We start from the raw sequence: 16,128 nt of genomic DNA, 5'->3' as shown, positions 1-16,128 counted from the left end.
ACTGTTATAAGAGGAACAGACAGAACGCCAGGTGTACATTATCTCGTACTTGGTACATGTCATGTATGGTGTTTATAGGTGTATACTGTTATAAGAGGAACAGACAGAGCGCCAGGTGTACATTATCTCGTACTTGGTACATGTCATGTATGGTGTTTATAGGTGTATACTGTTATAAGAGGAACAGACAGAGCGCCAGGTGTACATTATTCCGTACTTGGTACATGTCATGTATGGTGTTTATAGGTGTATACTGTTATAAGAGGAACAGACAGAACGCCAGGTGTACATTATCTCGTACTTGGTACATGTCATGTATGGTGTTTATAGGTGTATACTGTTATAAGAGGAACAGACAGAGCGCCAGGTGTACATTATCTCGTACTTGGTACATGTCATGTATGGTGTTTATAGGTGTATACTGTTATAAGAGGAACAGACAGAACGCCAGGTGTATATTATCTCGTACTTGGTACATGTCATGTATGGTGTTTATAGGTGTATACTGTTATAAGAGGAACAGACAGAGCGCCAGGTGTACATTATCTCGTACTTGGTACATGTCATGTATGGTGTTTATAGGTGTATACTGTTATAAGAGGAACAGACAGAGCGCCAGGTGTACATAATCTCGTACTTGGTACATGTCATGTATGGTGTTTATAGGTGTATACTGTTATAAGAGGAACAGACAGAGCGCCAGGTGTACATTATCTCGTACTTGGTACATGTCATGTATGGTGTTAATAGGTGTATACTGTTATAAGAGGAACAGACAGAACGCCAGGTGTACATTATCTCGTACTTGGTACATGTCATGTATGGTGTTTATAGGTGTATACTGTTATAAGAGGAACAGACAGAGCGCCAGGTGTACATTATCTCGTAGTTGGTACATGTCATGTATGGTGTTTATAGGTGTATACTGTTATAAGAGGAACAGACAGAGCGCCAGGTGTACATTATCTCGTACTTGGTACATGTCATGTATGGTGTTTATAGGTGTATACTGGTATAAGAGGAACAGACAGAACGCCAGGTGTACATTATCTCGTACTTGGTACATGTCATGTATGGTGTTTATAGGTGTATACTGTTATAAGAGGAACAGACAGAGCGCCAGGTGTACATTATCTCGTACTTGGTACATGTCATGTATGGTGTTTATAGGTGCATACTGTTATAAGAGGAACAGACAGAGCGCCAGGTGTACATTATTCCGTACTTGGTACATGTCATGTATGGTGTTTATAGGTGTATACTGTTATAAGAGGAACAGACAGAACGCCAGGTGTACATTATCTCGTACTTGGTACATGTCATGTATGGTGTTTATAGGTGTATACTGTTATAAGAGGAACAGACAGAACGCCAGGTGTACATTATCTCGTACTTGGCACATGTCATGTATGGTGTTTATAGGTGTATACTGTTATAAGAGGAACAGACAGAACGCCAGGTGTACATTATTCCGTACTTGGTACATGTCATGTATGGTGTTTATAGGTGTATACTGTTATAAGAGGAACAGACAGAGCGCCAGGTGTACATTATCTCGTACTTGGTACATGTCATGTATGGTGTTTATAGGTGTATACTGTTATAAGAGGAACAGACAGAGCGCCAGGTGTACATTATCTCGTACTTGGTACATGTCATGTATGGTGTTTATAGGTGTATACTGTTATAAGAGGAACAGACAGAGCGCCAGGTGTACATTATCTCGTACTTGGTACATGTCATGTATGGTGTTTATAGGTGTATACTGTTATAAGAGGAACAGACAGAGCGCCAGGTGTACATTATCTCGTACTTGGTACATGTCATGTATGGTGTTTATAGGTGTATACTGTTATAAGAGGAACAGACAGAACGCCAGGTGTACATTATCTCGTACTTGGTACATGTCATGTATGGTGTTTATAGGTGTATACTGTTATAAGAGGAACAGACAGAACGCCAAGTGTGCATTATCTCGTACTTGGTACATGTCATGTATGGTGTTTATAGGTGTATACTGTTATAAGAGGAACAGACAGAGCGCCAGGTGTACATTATCTCGTACTTGGTACATGTCATGTATGGTGTTTATAGGTGTATACTGTTATAAGAGGAACAGACAGAGCGCCAAGTGTGCATTATCTCGTACTTGGTACATGTCATGTATGGTGTTTATAGGTGTATACTGTTATTAGAGGAACAGACAGAGCGCCAAGTGTGCATTATTCCGTACTTGGTACATGTCATGTATGGTGTTTATAGGTGTATACTGTTATAAGAGGAACAGACAGAACGCCAGGTGTACATTATCTCGTACTTGGTACATGTCATGTATGGTGTTTATAGGTGTATACTGTTATAAGAGGAACAGACAGAGCGCCAGGTGTACATTATCTCGTACTTGGTACATGTCATGTATGGTGTTTATAGGTGTATACTGTTATAAGAGGAACAGACAGAGCGCCAAGTGTACATTATCTCGTACTTGGTACATGTCATGTATGGTGTTTATAGGTGTATACTGTTATAAGAGGAACAGACAGAGCGCCAAGTGTGCATTATCTCGTACTTGGTACATGTCATGTATGGTGTTTATAGGTGTATACTGTTATAAGAGGAACAGACAGAGCGCCAAGTGTGCATTATTCCGTACTTGGTACATGTCATGTATGGTGTTTATAGGTGTATACTGTTATAAGAGGAACAGACAGAACGCCAAGTGTGCATTATTCCGTACTTGGTACATGTCATGTATGGTGTTTATAGGTGTATACTGTTATAAGAGGAACAGACAGAACGCCAAGTGTGCATTATTCCGTACTTGGTACATGTCATGTATGGTGTTTATAGGTGTATACTGTTGTAAGAGGAACAGACAGAGCGCCAGGTGTACATTATCTCGTACTTGGTACATGTCATGTATGGTGTTTATAGGTGTATACTGTTATAAGAGGAACAGACAGAACGCCAAGTGTGCATTATTCCGTACTTGGTACATGTCATGTATGGTGTTTATAGGTGTATACTGTTATAAGAGGAACAGACAGAGCGCCAAGTGTACATTATCTCGTACTTGGTACATGTCATGTATGGTGTTTATAGGTGTATACTGTTATAAGAGGAACAGACAGAACGCCAAGTGTGCATTATTCCGTACTTGGTACATGTCATGTATGGTGTTTATAGGTGTATACTGTTATAAGAGGAACAGACAGAACGCCAAGTGTGCATTATTCCGTACTTGGTACATGTCATGTATGGTGTTTATAGGTGTATACTGTTATAAGAGGAACAGACAGAGCGCCAAGTGTGCATTATCTCGTACTTGGTACATGTCATGTATGGTGTTTATAGGTGTATACTGTTATAAGAGGAACAGACAGAACGCCAAGTGTGCATTATTCCGTACTTGGTACATGTCATGTATGGTGTTTATAGGTGTATACTGTTATAAGAGGAACAGACAGAACGCCAGGTGTACATTATCTCGTACTTGGTACATGTCATGTATGGTGTTTATAGGTGTATACTGTTATAAGAGGAACAGACAGAGCGCCAGGTGTACATTATCTCGTACTTGGTACATGTCATGTATGGTGTTTATAGGTGTATACTGTTATAAGAGGAACAGACAGAGCGCCAAGTGTGCATTATCTCGTACTTGGTACATGTCATGTATGGTGTTTATAGGTGTATACTGTTATAAGAGGAACAGACAGAGCGCCAAGTGTGCATTATTCCGTACTTGGTACATGTCATGTATGGTGTTTATAGGTGTATACTGTTATAAGAGGAACAGACAGAGCGCCAAGTGTGCATTATTCCGTACTTGGTACATGTCATGTATGGTGTTTATAGGTGTATACTGTTATAAGAGGAACAGACAGAACGCCAAGTGTGCATTATTCCGTACTTGGTACATGTCATGTATGGTGTTTATAGGTGTATACTGAGGAACAGACAGAGCGCCAGTTGTATATTTATTCCTTACATATTACATGTCATTTATGAAATCCCAATGGGCATATTTACCTTATTCCACTCTGTCATTTCAACATTGAAAAAATATACCTTTTTGGAAGATAACTTACTTGAGTTAGTCAGGGCCCCATTAACCAACATTCGCGCAAGCACATTTAATATCACAAACTGTGTACAACAAAATCTTACATCGACAATAGCATTCCATGAATACTCCTAATATGGGCATTAAGTATCACACTCAGAGACTGCCATGCGAGCAAATGTGTACCGATTATCATGTCCATAGTGTCAACAGGGAAAGTTCGCCCTGAACGTTGTCCGGTGCCTAGAACATTGTCAATGAGCTTTTTAAAACAGGTCGTTAATGTACCTGTGCCCACTAAAAGCCTTTCGCTGTCGAATAATAAACCCTGCTTATTAGAATTAAATCTACAATGCCAAGATTCGATCACAGCCTATGATTACGGTTTCTAAGCCGTCTCTCTCAGTGATATCTGATGTGAGAGCAGTAGTCAGTCAACTGATCCGTTATCGATTCATTGCTCCCGGTGAGATTAGTTAAACGGGCAAGGTGCTGAGAACAGTCGAAACTGCAAGACTAGGTATATCTTAGAATGGTTATGGGCATAATATTTCGTTTCGTTAGCACTATTTAAAATTATGGTATGTACATACTTTCTCTGTGACATGTCATGGTTAACTAAACAAATGAAAGAGTTTAGTGTTCAGTTTATGAGATGCTTATAAAATGACGTCATGCTTCCCATCATCACATTTATTTATTTATTTATTTATTTATTTATTTATTTATTTATTTATTTATTTATTTATTTATTTATTTATTTATTTATTTATTTATTTATTTATTTATTTATTTATTCTGAAGTCAACTTAAAGGTATTTTTACTGCAAAATAAGGCGCCTGAATAGAATTCTGGACAACATAGACCAACGAACGGACCAACCGGGTTGGGCATTGTAATCATTTTTTAAGTAGCATGTTACATTTTCGTCACAGAGCAATCATCCGTACAATGATGTGTACAGTGAAAATTAAGGTGGTTTTAGATTTCGAAGAAAGAACAGGAACGTGACTAACTGAAGAAATACGTCCGGACTTCGAGCACTGTGTGAAGTAAGGATCAATTTCACATTATAATATTTTAGGGTGTGTCGTGAAAATTATAATGAAGAAATATGTTTTCATTCGATTTAATGTTCACATGGGAATATATATATATATTCCTGGACAGCACAGACCAACGATCGGACCAACCGGGCTGGGCATTGTTACCATTTTTAAAGTAGCAATGGGTGCGGTATCTGAATATATATATATATATATGGCTTCGCTTTCATTGCCTGTGTTTTCCTTTGTGTTCTGACTAACTAAAGAACCTAAGTCAAACCGTCTAGACAAACAAATCAAATCGAGATAAACACGAACCATCACATGTAATGACCCAGTCAACAAATACGCCCGTAACTTTTATCTTGGCCCTGGGTTTGATACGACGTGTTATTGCATACGTAATGGAAGATATAGCTGAGATAACCTTATTCCGCGAAGTAAATGACAGACCTAGGCTTCACATAATCCATCATTATAAAGTAAATCATGGATTTTGTTTGACAAATTTTTTGTCCCGCTTGTGCAATGTAAATATAGAGACGTCATGGTCTATAGTCTATTAAACAGATGTTGGCTTGGTCAATAGGACATGATAACACGCCTCCCGTTGACTTTGTCTCGCCTTCCCACGCCCCCGTTCCACCTCTAAAAGTGTGTTGGTTATATCAAGTGCAAGCCAACAAGTATAAGTCCCAGGATCTCCTGTGAACAGCGGATAACAAAGGCTTGAATGTGCACTCTTTCCTTCCCAATGTACCGCGGTGTGGTTTCAAGCAGGGTCGTATTACAACACGTATATACTGTATGTCTCTGTGTTATAGCCGTGTAACGAAATACGGCATTTGTGCGCCATGGAGGAGAGTGTTTTGTCAACAGAATGTGAGCCAAACAACATATGCTATTATCGCCCACAAAGTTTATAATGTCGAAGAGAAGTGATTTTGTTCCTGGGTTTTGAAGCACTCTTTGTGACTCGAATATGTACAATATATTTGACATAAAGTAAATCGTAAAGTGACATTCTGGTCATTATTCAGACCACATGATTTATAACACGTATGACTGTTATCAAAAGGTCTATTTTTTAAATGCCGAGTTCCAGCGAGGCCGCTCACAGCCCCCTTTGTTTTTTCCTTCGATCACAGGGTGTCAGTCTCAACGCCATTTCGTATTGTCAGTCTCAACTCCCTGAGGATCATACAACTCTTGCAGTCACTAGGCTCACCAAGTTCATATTCACATAACAAAGTTAAATATGCTTTTACACCTGGGTGGACTGGGACACATAGTCAAGGTACTTTTTTCATGTCTACTGCACGTCGCTGTACCCTCAACTAGGTGTTTGCGGGTATCTATTTGGCAACCATGTGGATTCGTGGGTTCTTTAAGTGCACAAGGGTGCGTACTGTACACAAACGGTTGTGACACTCTGGAAGAGTCTGCACAGAAAGCTGACACCAAGGTTTTTACGCACGGTCACAGGTGGGCTCGATCACGGCACCTCAACCTCGTTGGATCACTAGCCATAGACAGCTCGCCCACTAGTTTGATTTAGATTTAATTTGGTCATTATTTTATGTATAGGAAATGTGGTCTATATATGTTGATTGATTGGTTTATTCTTTTCGCCATATGGCGAATGTCTGTAAATAATCGAGTGTGGACCATACCTCGCTAGAACATCGGTCTATGACCTTCCGTACACAATAAATGGAATAAAACGAATTTAATGTTCAAATTTTGGTATATGATGTCGATATCAGCTTAAAGGTCTCTATAGATACACCTTGATCATGCGTACCGTTCCATTCAACGCCCGGGCACGTTGTGGCCAGCTTCATAGTAAGTGTCGGACGTCGAGGCAATGTGTAAAACACATGTATTGTGATGCCCACAATAACATTCTGGGCGTAGCAATAAACACTGAAGTCTCACAAGAATAGGTATTTACAGTCTTAAAGCTTAACGCCAGATTTGGCTCCTGTCAAAGGTGCTTGTTCGTTGCGAATATCGTTTAATGGCAGGTTGACACGAACTGGCTTGGCTAATGCGTGAATGAAAATACCGGCATTCTATGTTATAAACATTTTGTTGTAAACATTTTAGATTTCCGACTGTGATTGATAGTGCGGTTTTGTTATGTGAGATGGGTCCAGCTGGTTCCAGCTGGAATTTGCTGAGTGCGATGTAAAACTAAGAACCCAAGGATTGTCAGTCACTACCTGTTATAGCTGGCCTCCAGTTATAACTGTAATTCAGTAACTACAAGTATTTGATAAAGACTGACACACGAAAAGCAAAAAGAAATAATGTTTATTAATTTCTATTTCTTCAAATAAGGAAAATACTTTCGTCAGTCTTTTTTCACTTGTTTCTTTTTGAAACACGGTAAATATGTCGTATGGTTTTACTTTTACATATGATCTCCTAAATGCTTTGTTGTGCCCATGTCTAATCCATCAATCGCCGATACATAGCCTAAAGACATGCCATGTTACAGATGTTCTATCTGAAATAGCAACCAAGGGACATACTAGTCCCATGACAATGTCTCAAGCATGACAATGGCTGAGCTATTGCGAATCAGCTGTTTACGACTTTATTATCATATTTCTGCATTTTGTTCATTAATGTTACTTGTCATTGTTATTTTTGCAATCACGTCAATATATTTACACTCATCAGGAAAATGTATATATTTTCATTTTATCTTAATAAGTAAAAATATGTTTCCAAATAGCGGTGGCTGTATCATTATGTGTCAAAATACAGAGACGCCATGAATCAAACTTAATGTGTCATCAATCGACATTCATTTGTCAAACTCGAAGTTCATGTAGATGTTGGTGGACAATCACGGCAGATACCATCAATTCCAGATATGATGAAGCATTATTCAGAGATCTGTCTTTAACAAACTTTTACAAAGTAAATGATACTGGCCATAACGAGAACATGTGTCACGCACATCAGACATCTCTTAACTCGATATCTGTTAACTCCACATGTTCTGAAGATCCAATACTGACACACTGTTTATCTCTAACTACTGATAATTTGGCACTTATTCACTAAGCTATGCTTCATACAACGTGGCTTCGAAATAACGACCTACAATTTTCCAAATATCCTTGCTTCGTGGGCTTGACGTGTCATACAGCGGTGATAAGTTTTCAACAACGACACCAGAACTTCGAGATAGCGAAGTACAACTTTCCACATATCCCCGCTTAGTGAGGTCTACGTGCAATATAGCTGTGCTGTTTTCAACAACGTGGCCAGAACTTCGAGGTAGCTAAGCACAACTTTCCACATATCCCCGCTTAGTGAGGTCTACGTGCAATATAGATGCGATGTTTTCAACAACGTGGCCAGAACTTCGAGATAGCTAAGCACAACTTTCCACATATCCCCGCTTAGTGAGGTCTACGTGCAATATAGCTGTGCTGTTTTCAACAACGTCGCCAGAACTTCGAGATAGCTAAGCACAACTTTCCACATATCTCCGCTTAGTGAGGCCTACGTATCACACAGTGTTGACAGGTTTTGTATAGTGTGGCCAGGATAAAGAGATATAACCATACGCATAGTCATGTTCCATTGCAATCGACGTGCCATTCAACGATAACAAGTTTTGAAGTACTGTACCCGTCGCACCCACTGTACTTTCAGGTAAGTAACTGTACTGGGAGGTGTGACGGTGTTGAACTGACTGTTGGTGACGCCCTATCCCTTTGATGTAACCACCGCCCCGACCAGTATCTAATCCTTTAGACAAGATACTAAACACTGCCTGGGGCATATTCATTTTGAGAAGTAGTGACAGCAGCATCTAGTATCTAGTGCCAACAAAGTACACGCATAACGCATTCTCATTAAATTACTTATAAGAGAACACAGTTCAGTGTGACATTGATGACACTATTCCTACGGGTATGGTTCGGTTAACGAATTTCTTACTGGGACAAGGGGATACGCCTACCTTTTCGCGAACACATGGTATCATCACTATTTAGTGACGATTAATAGACTCATGCTCATCAAACAGCCAGAATGGTACATTGATGACACTATTCCTACGGGTATGGTTCGGTTAACGAATTTCTTACTGGGACAAGGGGATACGCCTACCTTTTCGCGAACACATGGTATCATCACTATTTAGTGACGATTAATAGACTCATGCTCATCAAACAGCCAGAATGGTACAATGGATACTCGTGAGTATTGAAAGAGTTTTGGCTGTTCTAATGACAAGACGGGAGCTAGAGCTACTGTAACCTAAAACAACTACCTTGTATAACATGTTATAGTGAGTGAGTGAGTTTAAGCACTCAGCAGCATTCTAGCTATATGGCGTCTGGAGTCCGGACCAGACAATCCAGTGATCAACAGCATGTGCATCGATCTACTCAATTGTGACACGATGACAGGTGTCAACCAACCTCAGCGGGTCTGTCAACCAACCTCAGCGGGTCGCCTCTTACTCCAAGCATGGGTTGCTGAAGATCAATTCTAACCCGGATGTTCACGGGTTCCCTATGTCAGGGATTCAAACCGGATACCATAGATGATGTGCTACTGGACGATGTGCTGTGGTTTATATTGTGGAACACATCCGACGTGAACGTAGTTCGTATACAACTTTGCAACGTGAAGGATTTGCTGTACCCATATCTAGAATGAACGTACCCGCAAATCATCTATAGCTTTTGTAATGTAAAGCTTGCACTAAACTGCTACAACCCCATAATTGTAGCACAGAGACGTGTCAAACTTACTCACGAGCTTGTGACAAATATCATCTGTAGCATAATGGCTTCATGCAAGGGTAGGCAACGGTTCAAGTACATGATGACCCACCTGAAATCTAACGCTAAAACTCAACACACCCGTTTGTGAGTGTAAATAGATACCACACGCATGCGGCGTGACGATCTAAAAGTGTGAATGGGGTTGTCGAAACAAACATATTCAGTTTACATGTCAACGTAAAGCATCAGCCATCATTGTCATACTGCATCTGCGTCAACCAAAATGCCGGGGTTGATTCTAAGGGAGTATGCCAATGGTTTGTCTCCCTCGGTGTCGATTTTTGCTTTTCTCAAATGCCACCTTTTCGTATAAAGTTACGTCTCTTTAATTTCTGTCCATGTAGTTCAGACATGTAGTTTCTCGGCCCCAGACAGTTATTACTCACCATTTGAAGATATCACTGTTTAAGTTTTTTTTTAACTGTCATTACACATTTAGGAGATAAACATCATGTGTTGGCCAATTTCAGTGTGTTACTGAGTATTTGAAGCAAGGAAAAATTTCAGTTGAAACCTCCGGCTAACGCCGTCGGTTCCAAATGTATTCCTGTCGTTCAAATACTCAATAACACCCGGAAACTGGCCAACACACGATGTTTATCGACATTGTAACCATTGCCTGCACTCGTTTACATCGAGTATGGATACAGCAGTGAAGTGTCATCAGCTTGCCGTTTCAGCTGGTTCCCACGGCAGCATCTGGAGCTGCTCATTTGTGACGTCATTCTAACCTTACGTCACAATATGATTTGAATGACGTCACCACTGCCGATGACACAAACAAAACAATTGTTTGCGATGTTTCTACGTGTCAATACGCAGTGGACAGTCTTGTAATTTAAGGGAATCAAGTACCATTGTAAACCCAAAGTCACTGTGTTCTGTAATCTGATTGGTTGAAAAACATGATCAAATGGTATTAGAATCCCGGAAACTGCAAGACTATTCACTGCGTATTGACACGTAAACAATTGTTTTTTGTGTCATCAACAGTGGTGACGTCATTCAAATCATATTGTGACGTAAAGTTAGAATGACGTCACAAATGAGCAACTCCAGACGCCGTCGGTTCCAAATGCATTCCCGTGCTTCAAATACTCAATAACACCCGGAAATAGGCAAACACATGATGTTTATCTCCTAATTCGATGATGTTTTTCAACCAATCAGATTACAGAACACAGTGACTTTTGGTTTACAATGCTCAGTATTATTTTGCTAATGGTGGGGGACTAATAAATAAAATAATGAACAGTGTCCCGTGTAATACCATATTTATGATAACTCGTACATGGTATTGGTATCTAACGACGAACATGACACATCGTTGAGTATTCTCTATGTATCCGTGTATATCGGTCCTAGGAATGCGATATGTTAGTGATCCCACGTAGTCGATCAATATATGTTGATCATTTTATAGAGCGGCTTTCTATATTAATGAATATTTTATATCACAGACACGCTGTACAAAGATTTGATTAAGCTTTATGGCTCGGGTTGTGAGGCTATGAAGGGTACACCTCATCATGAACTACATGTATGTATATGACTGTATCGAAGAGGACTGAATGCACATGTGTGCTACCCATAAAAAATTTAGACTCACTTAAAACACTCACTATGTCTATAGTTATGTATATTTACATCAAAGATGAATCTCCCCACCAGCTTGGGAAACCAGCTGCAAACTTTATGCAGATAAATTTCACGATTATCAATGCATCAAAATTGTGGAAAAGCACGTGCAAATATTATGCATGTGAACAGCTATGTTTTGGTGAAAAGTTTTAAGAATATTCCCTGAAATTTATCATTTATTGAACTCATGACAATAGGCCTTCAGTGTTACGAAATCGTTTTCCAACACATCAGTACATGCGAAAACAGTACCCTTAAACAGTATGGGATATCTTGCAAAATCTAGTTGAGACCAGTTGACTGAAGTAAGTGGCTACATTTACACTAGTGAGTAGTAAATATGTAATTTAGGAGATAAACATCATGTGTTGGCCAATTTCCGGGTGTTATTGAGTATTTGAAGCACGGGAATGCATTTGGAACCGACGGCGTCAGTTTACATTGTAAACACAAAAGTAAACCAAAGGGGTTTTAGTGTCTGCACTCGTTTACATCGAATACGGACACAGCAGTGAAGTGTCATCAGTTGGCCGTTTCAGTTGGTTCTCATGGTAGCATCTGGAGTTGCTCATTTGTGACGTCATTCTAACTTAACGTCACAATATGATTTGAATGACGTCACCACTGTTGATGACACAACAAAACAATTGTTTACGTGTCAATACGCGGTGAATAGTCTTTCAGTTTCCGGGGATCTAATACCATTTGATCATGTTTTTCAACCAATCAGATTACACAACACAGTAACTTTTGGTTTACAATGCAGGATATCTGTTATGAGGGAGAACTGATAAAGATTATTATATGCAGAATACACTCATAGAAAGTTGTAGAAAGAAAGTTGTCATCCAGTAGTATTTTTGTCGCATACGTTCACCTCTTTCTTGGCTCGCATATACATTAATAGGTTTATATATCAAACAATAACATAATAATGATAATAATAAACGAACCTGATTTTGTCAGGTCCACAGTCCCCTCTGTTGCATTTTATATTCATCGGTAAAGCATAACAAGTATTAATATATTCTGTGAATGTAAACAAATGTACTGGATCTTTAAGACTTCACGATGGCGTTGATCGCTTGCAATAACGTCAAGGAATGTTTTGACCGGTCAAAGCTCGACTACACTTAGCTCAGTGTTAATGTTATCGGCACAGTTCTCTCATGTGTGGTACTAATGGTTTGTCTATTATTGTCAAATCCTCCATCGAGGCGAATCATACAATGTCACTTGTCACCTCGTCTTGACAATGACAGATATAGGCCGATCTGAAGGGAGTACGTCTGTCTGAGATCACAAATAACTTCTCGACAACTATAACATATATGTGGCCATATTGATGGTTTAACAGTCCCGTTACAGCTTAAATCCGTGTTGAGCTGTTGACAACCAATTCATCGTTATAGTATTGATGTTTAACAACCGGCCGTTAAAGTCTAATACTCGTTAATCCGTATGCCCGTTATACTATAATCTCGTTGATATTTGACGAGCTAATCCACCAACTCTATAATCTGAGTGGCTTTTTTACACGGATTAAATAAACGTCCATCGCCTGAAACGTCACACACCGTGACGTATTTGAATAAAGAATTAGAATTATATCATCTTACCGGTGAAGGGGGTGGGGCCTGCCCGGGATGGCGAAAATAACTGTACCGTTTACCAAGGTGCTGTGATTATATAGATAACACACCAACAGTAAACACGGGTGGAATTACCCGTAATATTACCGATTAGATACCACCAACAACATAGCCACGGTAAACACGGATTAACATTACAGAACGGATTAACGTTACAGATTACATGCATATAAGTACACTGCTTACCTCGATCACAGAAATGGCAGGGTTATGTTTTCCCATCAGATGTAAGTAATCCTATATTCGGAAAGTTCTGTGGGGGACGGTCGGGGTTACCCCCTAAGTGTCCTCACGACTCGCCCCTCGGGTCTTAACCTCACTCGGATACTTCGAATTCCCTCTGACCACAGTTATCACTGAAAATGACGGTAAAAATCCAACCCAACTGGTTTCCCAGCTCGACGCTCTCCCCAGCAAGACTGGTTTCAATGACAGAGCGTCAACTAATATGCGCTAAGCAGGCACACCGCGTTCGATAACATACATGAATAAGCTTTCAAAAACCCCGTCTTGTAATTCGCAGTGAAAACTCAACGGGGCGTGACACAAAATTGTTTGCTTATCTGCGTTCGTGCGATTTGCTCTGCTCTCTGGGACGCTTGAACACGTCGGCACGCCTCTGAAACAACTTGCTCAGATTGATAGCTTTCTTGGCTGATTGGAGTTCGATCAGAAGCGGTACAGGAAACGAGTTCGATTTATTGATTGTCAGATCGATTCCTTGCACTGTTATATGCGCATGTAAAATTACACGTCAGTCATTAAGTGTTTGACCAGTACATATAAATTTAATGAGTGGAAATGCTCTTTGGTGGTGAATGTTTATTAAAAAGAGGCATTCACTCTTAAGATTCTGCAGTCATTTGCTCGACATGTGGAATTTTTAATGCATCGGTGAATTATTAGAGCGAAATATATTGCGTAATAACTACAAAACAGGTTTGAGGTTGGCTTTTGTCGGTATACGGGACTAGTTTAGAAAGTTACTCATTCGTGAAAGGTACACAGTACAATTTACGCCGCACCCAGCAATATTCCAGCTATATGGCGGTGGTCTGAAAATAATCGAGTCTGGACCAGACAATCCAGTGATCAACAACATGAGCATCGATCTGCGCAATTGGGAACCGATGACATGTGTCAACCAATGTCAGCGAGCCTGACCACCCGATCCCGTTAGTCGCCTCTTACGACAAGCATAGTCGCCTTCCATGGCAAGCATGGGATGCTGAAGGCCTATCCCGGGACCTTCACGGGTGATACCATATTTATGAAACGTGTGAATGGTTTTGTATCACATGTTTTATACATATGATATTACACGGGACATAGTTTAGTATTCTCTATTTATAATCGCGGGTCACAATTTGGAGATAAACATCATGTGTTGGCCAATTTCCGGGTGTTATTGAGTATTTAGAATAACGCTAACGCCGTCGGTTCCAAATGTATTCCCGTGCTTCAAATACTCAATAACACCCGGAAATTTGCCAACACATGATGATTATCGATATTGTAAATACAAAAGTAAACCAAAGGGTTGTACTGTCTGCACTCGTTTACATCGAGTAGGGGTACAGCAGTGAAGTGTCATCAGCTGGCCGTTTCAGCTGGTTACCATGGTAGCATCTGAGGTGGCTTTTTTGTGACGTCATTCTAACTTAACGTCACAAAATGATTTGAAGGACGTCACCACTGTTGATGACGCAACAAAACAATTGTTTACGTGTCAATACGCAGTGAATAGTCTTGCAGTTTCCGGGAATCTAATACCATTTGATCATGTTTTTCAACCAATCAGATTACAGAACACAGTGACTTTTGGTTTACAGTGACTTAAACGTTATGCTTTCCTGACAACCCGATCTATTTATATACACATATGTTTGCATAATTCAACATTCAGGGTTGGATGGTTTATTTTTAACGCCGAACTCAGCAATATTTCAGCTATAAGGAAATACAGTCTGTACATAATCGACCAGAAAATTCAGCGATTAACAACATGAGCATCGATTTACACAAATGAGATACCATAAAATGTGTCAACCAAGTGAGCGAGCCTGACCACCCGATCATGTAAGCCGCCTCTTATTACCCGAAGAAGACCCGTACCTTCAAGGGTGGAGACAAGCTTGGGTTGCTGAAGATCAATTCTAACCCGTACCTTCACGGGTGGAGACAGGCATGATTGCTGAAGACCAATTCTAACCATTACCTTCACGGGTGGAGACAAGCATGGGTTCCTGAAGACCAATTCTAACCCGTACTTCACGGGTGGAGACAAGCATGATTGCTGAAGACCAATTCTAACCATTACCTTCACGGGTGGAGACAAGCATGGGTTCCTGAAGATCCATTCTAACCATTAGCTTCACGGGTGGAGACAAGCATGGGTTCCTGAAGACCAATTCTAACCCGAATGTTTACAAAGGGACATGACCATGAACACGGTCACAATAATTCCTGGCACGGGTTATTTTGGAAGGGGGTGATATAACCAGTCATCTGGGATTCTCTTCATCATTTGTGTCAGACTGTGGATTCAGCTGTCGGACGAGTATGGCGTCCTCAACAATATGCTATTCTCTTGACCCTTCTTGATTCATTTGGCCAGTAAAAACAAGCGATTGTTAATAAGTCTTGGCTTCTGTAAAAGAGGATACCTTTGTTTCCTAAAGAGTATTCAGTTCACGTTTGTTTCAGAAAGTGATAATGTACCTCAGACTGAAGAATGCCCAGTTGAAATCTAACTGGGCCATAGCTGAACCCCATTTGTTAATGGAAATATCCCAGGTGAAAAAGTCCCAGTATTAAAGTAACAGACTTCAGGGTTCGGAGGTGTAGGATGGGGTGGACGGTGAGGGTGGGTGGTTGATGAGGATACAAAGAACACTTAATACAA

General features: G+C 40.2%; 1 protein-coding gene across 1 annotated transcript in view; it reads right to left on the bottom strand.

The window, feature by feature from the left end:
- LOC137284639 (uncharacterized) overlaps window positions 1-13,735 on the bottom strand; it is a 36,913-nt gene extending 23,178 nt beyond the window's left edge. The window contains exon 1 of the mRNA XM_067816530.1: window positions 13,410-13,735. The gene's annotated coding sequence lies outside the window, so the exon portion shown is untranslated. The remainder of the gene's footprint in view (window positions 1-13,409) is intronic.
- Between the last annotated feature and the right edge of the window lie 2,393 nt (window positions 13,736-16,128).

Source organism: Haliotis asinina, chromosome 5, assembly GCF_037392515.1.
Source record: "Haliotis asinina isolate JCU_RB_2024 chromosome 5, JCU_Hal_asi_v2, whole genome shotgun sequence".
Classification (NCBI taxonomy): Eukaryota; Metazoa; Mollusca; class Gastropoda; order Lepetellida; family Haliotidae; genus Haliotis; species Haliotis asinina.
The sequence above is the reverse complement of the archived record's forward strand: the minus strand, read 5'-3'. Positions and strand labels throughout refer to the sequence as shown.